The sequence below is a fragment of the Lagenorhynchus albirostris genome, chromosome 5 (assembly GCF_949774975.1).
Source record: "Lagenorhynchus albirostris chromosome 5, mLagAlb1.1, whole genome shotgun sequence".
Classification (NCBI taxonomy): Eukaryota; Metazoa; Chordata; class Mammalia; order Artiodactyla; family Delphinidae; genus Lagenorhynchus; species Lagenorhynchus albirostris.
In genome coordinates this window covers 90,284,220-90,299,955 of record NC_083099.1, presented here as the reverse complement: position 1 = coordinate 90,299,955, position 15,736 = coordinate 90,284,220, and the positions used below count along the sequence as shown (strand labels likewise).

Sequence of the window (15,736 nt, the reverse complement as noted above, 5' to 3'; positions counted from 1 at the left end):
TAAGTATTAATATAATACTAGAATATATTACTATGCTATACTATAATAAATTAATATATAAAGTATTAATATAATACTTAATATTTCTAATTGGGGAGTCCAAAAGGTATCCTGCTAGAAGTGGCTCTTAAAATTTAGCGTCTAGGGCTTCCCTGGTGGCGCAGTGGTTGAGAGTCCGCCTGCCGATGCAGGGGACACAGGTTCGTGCCCCGGTCCGGGAAGATCCCGCGTGCCGCGGAGTGGCTGGGCCCGTGAGCCGTGGCCGGTGAGCCTGTGCGTCCGGAGCCTGTGCTCCGCAACGGGAGAGGCCACAACAGTGAGAGGCCCGCGTACCGCAAAACAAAAACAAAAATTTAGCGTCTATCAAAATACCATAGAGGGTTTATTAGAACCCAGATTGCTGTGTGCCACCCCCAGTTTCTCATTCAATAGGTCTAGGATGAAGCCTGATAATTTGCATTTCTAACAGGCTTCCAGTTGCTATTGATGCTGCTGGTCTGGGGACCTCAGTCGGAGAACAGCTGTGCTAGACTAAAGGAATTTCCTGCAGCAGTAAGCAAGTGTTAACCCACCAGGGCCTACTGTATTCTCCTCGGACCTACCCACTCAACCAACCCTAAAGACCAGGCTCAGGCTTCCCTGGTGGCGCAGTGGTTGAGGGTCCGCCTGCCAGTGCAGGGGAACGGGTTCGTGCCCCGGTCCGGGAAGATCCCGCGTGCCGCGGAGGGGCTGGGCCCGTGAGCCGTGGCCGCTGAGCCTGCGCGTCCGGAGCCTGTGCTCCGCAACGGAAGAGGCCACAGCAGTGAGAGGCCCGCGTACCGCAAAAAAAAAAAAAAAAAAAAAAAAAAAGACCAGGCTCACTTAACCTTGCTCTGGTGACTTAGACACTGGCACACATAGTACGCCTCCAGACTCCAAGAGAGGAAAGTCTTCCCCCCAGGGCTCCCCGTCCCAGCACAGATCTACATGGAAATATCCTTTACTGCCTCCCACTGCAAAGGACTCTCAGCTGTAGAGGCTATGTTTTATGAGACAATTTATGTTATTCTAGGTAGCTTCTCATTTTTAAAAAAATCATCACCCGTCCCACCCCCAAGTAATGTCTAGAATGAATTTCCACCATTCCTATTTTGTGTTGACCATGTCTCAGAACTTCTCAGTATCTACACTAGTCAGGCCAATTTGGGGTTTGACAAATATGTCACCATAGACAAAATCTTGTTTTGGTTTATCAGAAGAGCCTAGAGGTTAAGCAGTAGGCTCTGAAGTCAGGCTGCCTGAGTGTGAATTCCAACTCCACTCTTACCTAACAAGGTGACACTGAGCAAGTTCCTGAGTTTTCTCATCCATATTATGCCTACATCTTAAGGTTTTTATTTTAAATAAAATTATATCTATAAAGTCCTCAGAACAGTACATGGAAGAGAGAAGGTATTCAGTGGGTGGCAATAATTATTATAAAAGAACTGTAACTACATTGGGGCATATATGAGTAGAATTTATTCAGTTTCTCACTAATTAAGAATGGCCATATCCTGGCAAGACTAATAGGCAGGTATATAATGAATTTCTTTGGATCTTCAACTTCTTGCAATAGTCTTCGTGGTGAAACAGGTTGAGCTCACAGACACATTAAAATCAGGGATAATGGCTGTGACTTTCTGCACTCAGTCAAACAACATGGTAAGGAATTTTGTCCTTAAAGAGCAATGACCCAATTTAGGAGGTTGAGCATACGTCTCAATTCATTTCAAAAGCACTAAACTCACACTGAGTGTGGCAGGAAGATCTGAGCTCCTATAAGACTCTGTGCTCTGGGTACTGTTATCATCTCCTGTTTATAGGGAAGGAATCGAGCCTTGGGGAGGGAGTGACTGCACAAGGTCACAGTGTTAATATCCAGCAGGACCAGTACTCAAAGTCAGGCAGGCTGACACCAGAAGCCATGATCTTCACCCTTCTGGCCCTTTGTCTCTGGGTTGGTCCCAGAGACAACTATTTTCAGTAAATAATTAGATTCATGCAGCTTTGGTGTCAGTGGAAAGAGAGAAGGTGACATGAGATACTCCGTCCTACCAGGTACAGAGAACAGACCTGGAGTGCTGGAAAATTTCAGCACCACGACCCTTGGTGTCTGAGAAAAGGAAAGTGAGAAGTTGTGTGTTGCTGGATTGGACACAGAGCACACAGAATAAAATCACATGGAATGTTTTACCATCTGTCTGGATTTTTTAAAAGTAGGCTGATTACACTTATAATGTCATCTCATGATTACTCAGAAGTTACATCATAGCCTATTTTTATTCTGTCATATAGTAATTTGTGTGCTGCAAATTAAGACTAGCAAGAATAAAACTCCAGGCTCCTGCTGTCAGGCTATTCAACATTTTCTTAGACAGATTACAAACATATGTTGAATATCCACTCACTGCCCAGTCTTGGTGCTAAGCTTTTGGGAAAAATATAAAAATATCAGACACAGTTCCCATCTTAAAAGAGCACATGATCATATTGGTAAGATGAGGTAAATGCAACTAAAATTATTAGACCAAAATAGAGGATCAGATAAGAGGAAGGTAGCCAGGAAGATGGTGTTGCAGTGACAGCACGGGAAGACCTGTGGATAAAGAGGTGGAGACATACAAGCTGTATTTAGTCATTCTGCCTGCAACATGACAATACACTTGAAATTCATACTGAGGGCAGATTGTGGAGGGCTTTGGCTATCTGGCTAAGGACTTTAGATTTTACTCTAGATTTTAAAAATATTCTTCTAAAGGCCAAATACATTTTTCAAACTAACTACAATGTAAGCAACTTGACTGAAACTTCTGTATTTAGCAAGATGGAGAGATGGAGTAGATTTACCCTCTTACCTAAAACAGCTAAAAATATTCACAGGAGATGTGATACAACGGTTTACTAGTCATTATTCAACAAGCAAGGAAGGGCAATGATCCTTTAGAGATGAAACAGACAAGGTGAGCCCCATGACAGCCCCAGGTGACTGCTTGGAGAGTTGCCAGGCCAGGGCATAGGGAGTTTTCAGCCATCTCCCTGAGTTAAGGAGATGGACCTGGGAGTCTGAAGTGACCAGGGTGGCTAGAGTTCATAGAACGGAGCATTGGAAAGGAGAGAGCTGCTCAGAGAGGAGTTCTGGGTACCTTCAGAGGATCTTCCCCAAGTCCTCAGCTGAGTAGTGATCAGTACATTCCTGTGAAGAAAGAACCACCCAAAAGGACCAGAGGAGAATTGTCAGAGTCCACCAGAAATAGTTCCTGTTTCCCCAAGTCAGGGTGGAAAATCTCATACTTCATGGGAAATCAGGAAGAATATTCAAAAAAGTTTTGCCTCAATAGCGGGGAAAATTTGCCCAAGGCTAAGCACTGTGCTAGTACTTCCTATAAAGCTTCAAAATCTGAATTGAAAGGGTCAGTTTCCAAGTAACTCAACTGCATACCAGAAAAAAAGCTCAAAAATATTTATAGGAATACAAATATGTCCAACACCCAATAAACTAAAATTCTGGCATCCAGTTAAAAAATTACCAGGCATTCAAAGAAGCAGGAAAATACAGCTTAAAATGAGAACAAAAAAATCAATCAAAACTGACCTAGAAATGACATGGATGATAGAATTAGTAGATAAGAACATTGAAACAGTTACCAAACTGTATTCCATATATTCAAGAAACTAGCAGAAATATTGAACATGATATGTAGAGCAAGAAATCATTGCTCTGGTCAAGAAATGTTAATGCTAATGAGCTAAATCATGTGTTTCAGTGAAGCCCAGTTTGAGAATTATTGCTCTGGGCTATCGGAAGCCATTGAAGACTTTTCAGCAAAATTTGACATGAAAATAATGAAATGAAAATATTTTAGGAAGATTGAATTGATAGTGAGATTCAGGATGGAATCGACGGGGAAACTAGGAGCAAAGAATTTAGGCAGGAGATAACTGTAATAATATAGCAGGGAAATGATATTTTGGCCTAAAAGAATAGAGGTGAAAATAGAGGTAGGGAATGGTTTGTTATTTTATTTATTTATTTTTAGCTTACATTTTGTTATTAAGGCCACCTAGTGTGCCTGGCAGTTTGTCCATTTGAAGGGAAGGATCAGTGGGGCTGTCTCTTAGGCTGATGACTTCAGAAGTCTGCAGGATAGCATTCAAGCCCATTTTGATAAACTTAGAGCTACACTAGGTATCCTGGAACAATGTCAAAAAAAAAAAGGCATTATCTTTGAAATTTCATGAAAACTGGGTCTTCTTTTTAGAAATAAGAAACAATAATTCATATGGTGTACGAAGGTTAATATTGTAAGGGTACTTGGTTTTAAGTATAGGCTGGTTAATTGACTCGGGTCAAACTTTGTGACAAGCCAAGTTATGAAGGAAGAGATATGGATTTAAGCAGAAGTTTTATGCACAAAAGACACTGAGAAGGAAAGAAGCAACTTAGGAAATGGAAGGTGGTGAATTAATGACTAAAAGCAGTGCTGTCTAATAGCAATGGAACTCAAGCCACGTGAATAATTTAAAATTTTCTAGTAGTCACATTAAAAAAGGTGAAGATAGGGCTTGCCTGGTGGCGCAGTGGTTGAGAGTCCGCCTGCCGATGCAGGGGACACGGGTTCGTGCCCCAGTCCGGGAGGATCCCACGTGCCGCGGAGCGGCTGGGCCAGTGAGCCATGGCCGCTGAGCCTGTGCGTCCGGAGCCTGTGCTCTGCAACGGGAGAGGCCACAACTGTGAGAGGCCCGTGAACCGCACAACAAAACAAAACAAACAAAAAAACACAAAAAACAAACAAACAAACAAAAAAAAAACACGTGAAGATAAACAGGTGAATTTAATTTTATTAATTAAACAGGTAATGTTTTATTTAAATCCATATATCCAAAATATGTGGACAATCTAAAAATGATTGAGAAATTTTACATTGTTTTAATATGAAGATACACACATTAATCTAGTGTGCATTTCACCCTTATAACACAACTCAGTTTAGATGAGTCACATTTCAAGTGCTTAGTAGCTGCATGTGCCTAGTAGCTCTTATATTCAGCAGCGGAGCCCATGATCATCAGGCAGCCAGCATTTCTCTCTTCTCCAGTTCTTTTTTTCCACCTCTAATTCTTTCAAGCATTTATTAAGTGCAAAAGACTTCCCTTACTCAGGTAGATTTTGGTATCTCAAAGCACTATGCACAGTCAGACACACTGCATAGAATAGAGACCCATAACAAGTATTTTTGTGGAAGTGGTCTCTAGTTACTGCTTGTAGAAATAAAGGAGGGAATGAATAGAGCAAAGATCCACGTGATTGTAATCCAGGGTCAAGGTAATAATAACCGTGTGTGTAGAGGAAAGTGAGGATAAGAATACAGGCAATTTGGTTCCGCTTTCTGCTCTAATTTTCACCCTTGGAATAATTACTTAACGTCTCTAAGTTTCAAGTTTATAAGTGTAAAGAAACATGCAAAAACACTTGGAAAATATAAAATGATGTAAAAACAAAGTAGTAATATTAATTTTCTCAATTACAGGGCATTTTATTTACAAAAAAAGTTAAGTGAGTCTCAGTTGGAAGGAAAGTAAGGGAAGCAAATATTACCTCCATTTTACTGAGAGGAAGGTGTGGTGGGACACTGCACAGGGCCTGATCTGCCTTAGGCTGATAACGAGTCTCTCTCCATATGCCAGCACCCTTGGCCATTCCCACCCTGCCCAGAGAAGTTAGGCAATTCACCTAAATCAACAAGCTGGTGTCAGGAATTGCATTTAGATATTCTGCTTCCCAGTCCTCAACCCCCTTCTCCCGACTCTTCTACACTCCTTCCCCAAGAATGTGGACTTGAGATGTGACCAAAGAAATAAAAAGACTGTATCACAGAGAAGGAATTCCTGATGCCATAGAGGCGAAGACATGAAAACTGAAAAATAACTCAGATTTGATAGGGAGCTCCTCCCTCACCTTAGAATAAGCAATTTCAAGGGAGCAATCAAAAGGAAGGGAAACTTATATATGAGACAGAATTTTGTTTTGGCTGATTTGTTCTTCCTAGTCTCTATATATCTTTTGTGACTGTGCTTTAATTCAACTCAGGTGTAGCAAAACAATAAAACATTTCAGAGTCCTTTTTTTTTTTTTTTTTCCTTCTCATGAGTTTTGAGCAGGACAGGCAAAATGGGCAAGACTGTTTCATCTGGAGAACAGGATACCCTAGAGAAGGTCCCAACGGCAGGCATGAGAAAGAAGTTCAGGCAGAAGTAACGGCCAGAATTTCAGAGAAGTCTGGTACATGAGGAGGGCTAAGAAAAACTGATAGGGACAGAATAAAGGCCAAAGTAGGAGATTAAATAGTTAATCCCACTAGGGGATTGTAAGTATAAAAAAGTTTGGGAAACCCCTGTAAGTTAATGATCACTCAAGAAAGCAGGTTTGCTTAACCACAAAACCTAGCAAGCTTGCTTAGCAACAAAACCGTGCAACAGAAGCATGAGACATGTCTCAAAACAATAAAACAATGGTGAAATGAGATCCACATCCTGCCCAGTGAGGTCAGTAACTTAATGATTCCTAGGACATGCTTCTCTGTGTGCACTAAAAACAAAAATCTAAGGAAAAGGTGACATTATACTGAAACCTGAGATGATTTACCATATTTTAGTATATGTTACAACCTTTTTGCTCATTTCCACTGTGCCATGACAGTCCCAGTTTGACCATGTAGGAACAAGAAAACTCCCCTGCCCGACATGGAGGGGGAGGAGAAGCTGATGAAGGAAGCTTGATGTCTACTCAAGAATGAGGAAGAAGGTGGTCTTCTACCCCCTCCACTTTTCCTTTGATTAGAAAACTGTAGCCCACTAAGTTCTGGGGGTGGCACTCCCTTGCTCTCCCGCTTGTATCTCTCACAAGTGTCTTATACTAATAAATTCTTTCCTTACCTGTCACTCTGCCTCTCGCTGAATTCTTTCTGTGCCGAGACAGAAGAACCTACACTCTACCAAGTCCTGAGATGCATTCTGCTGGTTTCAAAACAGTACTGAGTTTATGTTCAGAGAACCCAACTGCATATCATTGTTGATTACTTACTAGCTCAGGGACCCAGGGCAATTTATTTAATCCTTCTGAGCCTTAGAGTCTCTGTAATTAAATTAAACTGAAGTACTATCACCAGGCTCACCTGAACATTTCTGATGATCAAAGAAGAGAATGTATAAAAAATAAGAGTGGTTTGTCAAAGGTAAGGCCCTACAAAGGTGTTGGTTATGATGATCTGATCGTCCAGTGGCAGATACACTTGATTCCTTACAGCATAGGGCAGGGAGTCAGATTATGGGAGAGAGTCAGGTTGTACTTCTTGGAAGACCTGGACAGTAGACAAGGCCCCAGTCATGAAGGAGTTAGGGTTCTATATAGGAAACCAGAACACAGGTGGCAGGTTAGGAATCCATTTATTAGAACTTCATTTTAACGTAGGATTTAATTAAAAGATTAAAGCCTGCGTAGTAGAATCTGGACACCTGATTAGAGCTAGAGCTTCATCCTGCAGGGTTTTTAAAATGGTTCTCGATCAAAGCCAGAACTAACCTCAAATTGTTGGGTGGAGCTGAAACTATAGATGGAGAGAGACCATGCCTTCCTAGATTTGGTGGTAGAGAAATACTAGATAGAGAGCCAAGTAGATCTTTATTATAAGCATTAAAAAAAATCACTTACTCTGAAAAAGATAAGCTCATTAATATGAGAAGCTTTCTGAAAGGTTCCTGTTTTTTATTCATGGGTTACTACCAGAGCATTTCTTGCCATTAATCCAAGGAGTCCAGTGAAATATATGATCCTTCTCCAGCTGCTGCACAAATGATCACACTGCTCAGTAAGAGAATACTAATGAGATGCCTAGGTTCTTTAAGAAAGCTGAATGATAGTAATCATCAAAGCATACATCAGAAAATTCCAGTTGCATATGAAGATAAAGCAAATGTCAGGTGTATTAATTCATTTAACTTGCAAATAGAAAATTAGACCAGTCTATTTGATAATACATTATCTTCCAATAGGTTTATCCTTAGAAGGATGCTTGATAAAAATGCTATTAAACCAATGACATCCAAAACTAAATTAAAATCATGTGGTCTTCCATTAGTTCCCCCCCACTCAAAAAAAGTAAAGTATTCAATTATTATCAAACCAGAAAGTGGTTTAACTTTCTCACTTAATTTTTGTTAAAAATTCATGTGTTAAGAAATACTGATTATTAATTATTCTTTTTACATATTGTTCCTAAAATTTAAAGAGATTTGTACAAGAAATCATTAAAGAGATGTGAGAAGAAAACTATTTTCTTTTTGAGAAGGCAACTTTTGATAATGTGTTTTTTGCATTTGAGTCACTTCAGCACTTCTACTTTATCAAAATTTAACATAATACGCCTGCTCACAGAATCTGACATCATCTGGGGTCTATTATCCCAAAATAAGTGTGGAAAAAGACAACACAGCATTGATACTGTAAAAGAGCAAATTTCAAAGCGTGGTCCCCAGATCAGTACCATTACCATCACCTGGGAACATATTAGAAATGCAAATTCTTAGACCCATTCCAGACCTACTGAATCAGAAACTGGGGATGGGTTTCATGGGTCCCAGAACTCTGTATTTTTTTTTTCTTTGCGGTACGCGGGCCTCTCACTGTTGTGGCCTCTCCTGTTGCGGAGCACAGGCTCCGGACGCGCAGGCTCACCGGCCACGGCTCACGGGCCCAGCTGCTGCGCGGCATGTGGGATCTTCCCGGACCGGGGCACGAACCCGTATCCCCTGCATCGGCAGGCGGACTCTCAACCACTGAGCCACCAGAGAAGCCCAGAAATCTGTATTTTAACAAACCATCCAGGTGTTCTTGATGTATACTCACATTTGAGAACGGCTAAGGTACTAACAACGTGAGAGCCCAGGAAAAAGGTACTAAATTTTTTTTTTTGTAACTAAGGTAACCATGTTGAGAAAAAAATATTAATGATCAGACTTATTATTTGATAGCCTTATAATTAATGACAGACAGGCAGAAAGCATCCAAATCTGACATAAGTATCCTCTAGCCAAGACCCTCCCCTTCCCAGTTCAGAATAATTGGTGAGGGTTATTTATATGCATAATGACGTTTCCTTTGTTGTTTTTGTTGTCTCAACAAATAGCATTAGAAGATACTTGCATGTGCAAGACAGGAAGAAGGAGAGAGGGTTGGTGATACCTGTGTCTATCACCTTTTATTAGGAAAACAGAAGGTTTTCAAGAACAACACTCCACTTTGCAGATTTCTATGGCTCACTGGCCAGAACAGCGATTCAGGATAATCCCTAGCATCACGGGATAATGGGAAAGCAAGTATAGAATTATGTTTTCTCATATGGTAGAATTTATGGTTCTTTAAGAAAGAACTCATACAGGCAAGAAGGGGTTGACATGAGTAATAAGTCAGTCAGTCTATAGAATTATAAATAGGAAATGTCAGTCCAGGGAGCCATAACTAAAGTAAATATTTACAAGAAGGATCTTCAAGCTGCAGTGACAGAAGGGCAAGTGAAATGTGTCAAGGTGGAACCCCAAGTCTCAGGTCCCCAAGTTTCCAGTGAGGTGCTGTCCCCTACACCCAAAGACTGGACCACATTAGAATCTACACTTGTGGGGTTCCTCAGAGATCATCACTTGCTCTTCCTGGGAGGAGTAACTTATCTGCCTGGTGAAACTTGGGAGAGCATGACATCCATGACTACATCATTCTGGAGAAACACAGACAATGCAGGTCCACCTCTCTTTCTCTTGGGACTTTCTGTCCATAAGTGAAGTGTATTCTCCTCTTCAGTGACTTCTCTGTTGTGGTACACACTGGACAGCCCTCCTCAGAGTGGGGAGAGGGTTACTGCTTTGTCCCTGGTGACTGAATGGGAAAATTTCAATTGGGATAGGAGGGAGGCTGGCTTGCTTAGCTCTGAAACCTACAACCTATGAGGAATACATTAATAATATCAAATAAAATCAAATGTAAATGTTGGAAGGATCAGAGACAGTAATTTCTGAAGGTAGAAAGGAATATGAGTGTGATAGTCAGGGTTCCATCAGGAGAGCAGAACTACTATGGGTATTATGGAATAAAGGGTTATTGTAGGAATAAGAAGAACAATTGTGGAAGAAGATGGCCCTCCTCCAAAGGGAAGCTGGTGGATCAGAGACAATCTCCTAGCCAGCCTCCTGAAGCACTGAAGCAAGTTGGGAGCTTGAAAGAGAATCTAGGCAGCTGCCAGGGGAGACTGTGAAGGAAAGCTGGTGACATCTACAGAAAGCTGCTGCCCCCATGGACGGTGGTCAGCCTGGGGTGCTGTGGCTCAGTAGGACTGGCAGGTGGGAGGAAGAGTTGCATCCAGAGGAGAGAGTGTGAAGGTAACCTGGATCTCTTGCTGTCTCTGCGTCTTTCGCTCAGCACACCTAACCATGGAAACCTTCAGAAAGTAATGGCAGCTGCTTTGTCTCTGTCTTCCAAATCTTATGCAGTTTCTCTATTGACTCTCTAATCATAAACCTTAAAAACGGGTTCTGATATATTTACTTCCAGCCATACTTAACTTACAAATAAAGACAGTAGAAAAATTATGCTTCCACTTAAAATGATTCATCTATCCCTGTACAAATCAAAACTTACCCTCTCCCCAGAGGACATAGAGTTCCACACCACCTCAGTCACTGGAGATGTCCATTCCTCATTGGGTTGCATCACACTACCCCTCTGATATCCTGTAACCTAAATACCAGGCCATAAGGTTAACCATTATTAACACATCTTAGGTTAGATAACAGGGGAAGAGAAGGTGGGGGGAGAGCAAAGAAAAAGAACTGAAATGGAAAGAAAAGAATACACACATTCACTTCAAAGTTGGGATGAAATACTCATAACTACTACAGGCCCTGTTTTTATAACTGAACATGTGGTTACTGCTGGTATTTCTATCTTCCTTCTAGCACTATCCATTCCATATCTCTTTGCTCTTAGCAAACACTTCAGGTCTTAGGCTGTTGCCTACTGGGGTGATGCAAACTGTCATTCCTAAAAGTCTGGAATCATTAGCAACTGATGAAGTTTTCTATTAATTTTCTCACAGACATAGGAGTACTAAGAGGCCCCTCAGAGACTCTCCTGTGTTCCAGACCTTGTCCTCCATTGTGTATTGTGCAGGATCATTCATCTCAGCCAGTACAGTAACCCCTTCTTTTCCTGGTGGTTCACTGGCATTAGAAACTCAAAGAGCCAGGTGTTGGTCTCAAAGTCCAGTTTAACAGAACCTTTGTTGTCCCCCCTCCCCAAGGTCAGGCATCTTCCCCAATGGGCAGTCAAGAGTTGTGAGATGGATCACTGAACTCCAAAGAATCTATATCATACCGATTCACATTTCAGGTAGGGTCTTAATTTCAACAAAACGACATCAAGTGTCACATCAAATATTGTTCAAGTGAAGCTTATCTGACTTTATTTATATTGAATTTGTTTATATGTTTTGGTTTTATAGCTATATAAGCATAAGGCATTTATACCAACATTATATTGATATATTTTTACCAAACATTATAATAAAAATAATTTACATAAGCAAAAAAAAAAAAAAAGAACATTTGTTGTACCCCTTGATGAAAGAATTTTACCCTGGGAAACAAAAACTCAAATCTAGCAGAGCCTCAGCTTGATGGAGCAGGAAGCTCCAATTCTGCTGCATCAATGGGAATAGAGGAGCCCATCCTACTTACATCCTTTGCAGGGAAAGCATTTGTTAAAAATTTTAAATTCTTTTAAACTAAAAATAGAAAGCTTTAAAATCCCATAAAGCATTTCTTAAAAAAGAAATCAATCATACTTAATGGTGAAAAGTTAACATCATACTGTAGGTGGTTCTCTTGGATTCTTTCAGGTAAATTCAGTAATAGTTTGGGTACAAAATATGAAACTGCTTATAGAAATCAATAGCTTTCATGTATATATGTGTACACATATATATTAAATCAGAAAATATAGTAGATAAAAAGATGGCAAAAAGATTAAATTTAACAACCTATAAAAACTATATACATATAAAATATTATTGAAGGTCATAAAAGACTTGAATCCATGGAAAGGCATATCATGTTAAGAAAAGTTGATTTAACATTATAGAGATGTTAATTCTAAATAATCTATGAATCTAACATTATTCAAATACAAATGTCAAACTTTTTTTAACTAGACAAGATGATTCTAAAATAATGCGGAAAAAATAAATGAACAAGTATATTCAGGAGAATTCTTAAATAAAAAATGAGGAGAGATTAGTTCTATAAAATATTAAAACATTATCAAGCTGCAATAGAAAAATTAGACAAGATTAAAAATTTTTAAAAATCTTCATAGAAAAATACACCATAAACAAAGTCAAAAGTCAGCCAACAAACTGGGGAAAATATTTGCAACTTTTATCATAGGTAATTAGAAAATTTACTTACTAAAGACTGTCTGCAATCCAATAAGAAAATAATGGATGACCCAAGAGAAAAAACTGGAAAGGGGTTAAGCAATTTACAGAAAAGGAAACAGAAGAAAAGTAATTTTTACATGTACAAGAGCCATGAAAAGTTTAACACCATAATAAGTGATACTGTTTGCTTACAATAAAATGATGAGGATGTGGGGAAACAAACATTGCTGGTGGGATATTCTGAAATGCACATATATTTAGACTAAGTAATCCTACTTCAAATGACATTCATATAAAGATATTAATTGCAGAGTCTTCATTATAGCAAAAGATGAAAAATAATTTGTATTCATTAATATGAGTTGAATAATGATGGCATATCTATCAGTGGAATATTATGAAATTGTCAAAAATGATCAAGAAGTTCTACGCGTGCTGATACCCTGGCACATTTTCCTACATATTGTGTGTTGAGAAAGGGAAGGTATAGAACAATATGTATAGAATGTTTTCATTTCTGTAACCCACCAAAAACATGTATATGCATATACATGTTCATATGTATTATACCTCTATTTAAGACTATATAAAGAAACCGGTAACTAGTGAGTGATTCTGTGGAGAACTAGATGGCTAAGAGAGAGGAGTAAAAGGGAATAATTATAATGTATCTTTTCTTAACATTTAAAAATAATATACTTTTATTACTTACCCACTTCTTGGGACCCCTATTATTTACACCTTGCATTAGTCTGATATATTTATTACAACTGATGCACCAATACTGATATATTAACCATAGTTTACAGTTTACATTAAAGTTCACTCTTTGTGTTGCAGAGTTCCATGGATTTTGACAAATGAACGTCATGTACCCACTATTACAGTATCATACAAAATAGTTTCATTGCCCTAAAAAAACCCTAAGCTCCACCTGCTTAGCCATCCTTCCTGCTATTCTCACCCCCACCTCTGGCAACCCGTTTTTACTGTTGCTAGGTTTTACTTTTCCAGAATGTCATGTGGTTAGAATTGTTGATCTAAAACAAACAGCTAGTTGTTTCTCCAGCAAAAATTGGTTTATTCGGATCAACAAAGAATTGCAATTTAGGGTTTGCAACATTAGTGAGCCAAGTGCCAATTCCTCACACAGTAAGGAAAGAACTCTTTTATAGAGGGGAAAAGGGACTTGGGAGGGCTATAGTAAACAAAGAGTCCATGGCTTTTCATTGGTTGAGTCGTTGCCAGGAAACAAGAGGAAGTCTTTCTTTTTCCTGTTGGCTCTGCTATTGTAGGGTGTAAGAGCTCCCCCTTCTGGCCTCCTGACTTTATTTTAATTGAGATTCCTGTTTATTAATTTTTAGAGAATGATACAGTATGTAGGCTTTTCAGACTGACTCCTTTCACTTAGCAATATGCATTTAAGTTTCCTCCATGTCTTTTCATGGCATGATAGCTCCTTTCTTTCTATTGCTGAATAATACTCCATTGTATGGATGTAACAGTTTACTTATTAAATCATCTTGGTTGTGGCTTATAATTCTTTTCAAACGTTGGATTCAATTTGCTAATTTTTGTTGAGGATTTTTGTACAGGCATACCTCATTTTCTTGTGTTTCACTTTACTGCGCTTCCCACATGCTGCATGTTTTACAAATTGAAGGTTTGCGGCAACCCTGCATTGAGCAAGTGTATCAGTGTTATTTTCCAGCAGCATTTGTTCACTTTGTGTATCACATCTTGATAATTCTCACAATATTTCAAACTTTTCCATCATTATGTTTGTTTTGGTGATGTTTGATGTTACTATTGTAATTGTTTTTCGGTTTGGATTTTTAAATGATGTACATTTTTTAAGACATATGCCATTGCATGCATAATAGACTACAGTATAAACATAACTTTTACATGTACTGGGAAGCCAAAAAGTTTGTGACTCACTTTATTGAGATCTTTTCTTTATTAGCAGTGGTCTGGAACTGAATCTGCAATATCTCCAAGGTATGACTATATCTTTGGTTCATGAGATATTGGTCTTGTAATGTTTGTCTGGTTTTGGTATTAGGGTAATGATGGCCTCACAGAATGATATGCTTCTATTTTCTGGAAGAGATTGTAGAAAAATTGTATCATTTCTCTCAAATATTTGGTAGAATTCACCAGTGAAACCACCTTGGCCTGATGCTGTTTTGGAAGGTTAGTAATTATTGATTTAATAGATACAGTCCTATTCAGAGTATCCATTTCCTCTTGTGTGAATTTTAGTAGCTTGTGTCTCTCACAAAATTGGTCCATTTCATCTAAGTCATTAAATTTGTAGACAGATAGATGCTCATATTCCTTTACTATCCTTTTCATATAAATGAGATCAGTAGCGATGACCACTCTCATTGAGTGGTCCTGTGTCCCTGGGCTGTAACCTTTACAAGTGCTTCTCAGCATTTTTTCTCCCTTAGGTGAGACTTGAAGTTCTAAAAGGGACTGGAGTTAGGTAATTACCCTTCCTCCAAGCCTGATAAGGCTTCAGTTTTTTCCTTGTCTGATAGGACTTCGTTACAGAGAATGTTCTGGGCTTATTTCAAAAGGGTTACTTTCCCTCTCCTCCAGGTCAAACATGGGGAAGTTTCCTCTGTGAGAACCTGGTGGGGCTCCCAGAGGTAAAACTCAGGAAAGTGTAAAAGCATGATGGTTCCCAGAAGTTTATAACTCTCAAGCTAGTTCACACAGCCTCTCGCAATTACCAAAGTTATTATTTAAGGGTTCCCATCATGCTTTTGCTGCAGGTAGGTTGATCTATATTCTCTGCATTCATTTATCTCTCCTGTTTTTGAGGTGGTGGTTAGTCCGGTGACCCCAATTCTCCAAAGGATCTAAAAAAGCCATTGATTTTTCAGTTTGTTCAGTTTTTTCTTGTTGTGACGGTAGAAGAGACAGCTTCCAAGCTTTACATGTCGAAGCTGAAAAGCTCATGTATCTTTTCTTATATTTTGAATTTTGCACCATGTGTTTATATAATCTATTTCTATCATCCACCCCTTCCCCAAATAGAGAATCTCACAGTTGTTAAAATTAAGGTGCTACTATTGTCCACAGAATGGAACAGATCCAAAAAGAACATAAATACATTTGATTAATATGTAATCATCGCTGAACTAACCTTACAAAGAAACACAGCCCCTGGAAATATTAGCAGAATGATCAGAAGTTAAGTACCCACGCAGGCGTCATAGCAA

At 39.2% G+C, this 15,736-nt stretch overlaps 1 long non-coding RNA gene across 1 annotated transcript; it reads right to left on the bottom strand.

The window, feature by feature from the left end:
* Window positions 1–10,707: 10,707 nt before the first annotated feature.
* LOC132520615 (uncharacterized) lies at window positions 10,708–15,487 on the bottom strand. The gene is made up of 3 exons (XR_009540581.1): window positions 15,245–15,487; window positions 14,445–14,606; window positions 10,708–10,804 (listed from the first exon to the last, which is right to left on the bottom strand). It is a non-coding gene; the product is annotated as an uncharacterized LOC132520615 (long non-coding RNA).
* Between the last annotated feature and the right edge of the window lie 249 nt (window positions 15,488–15,736).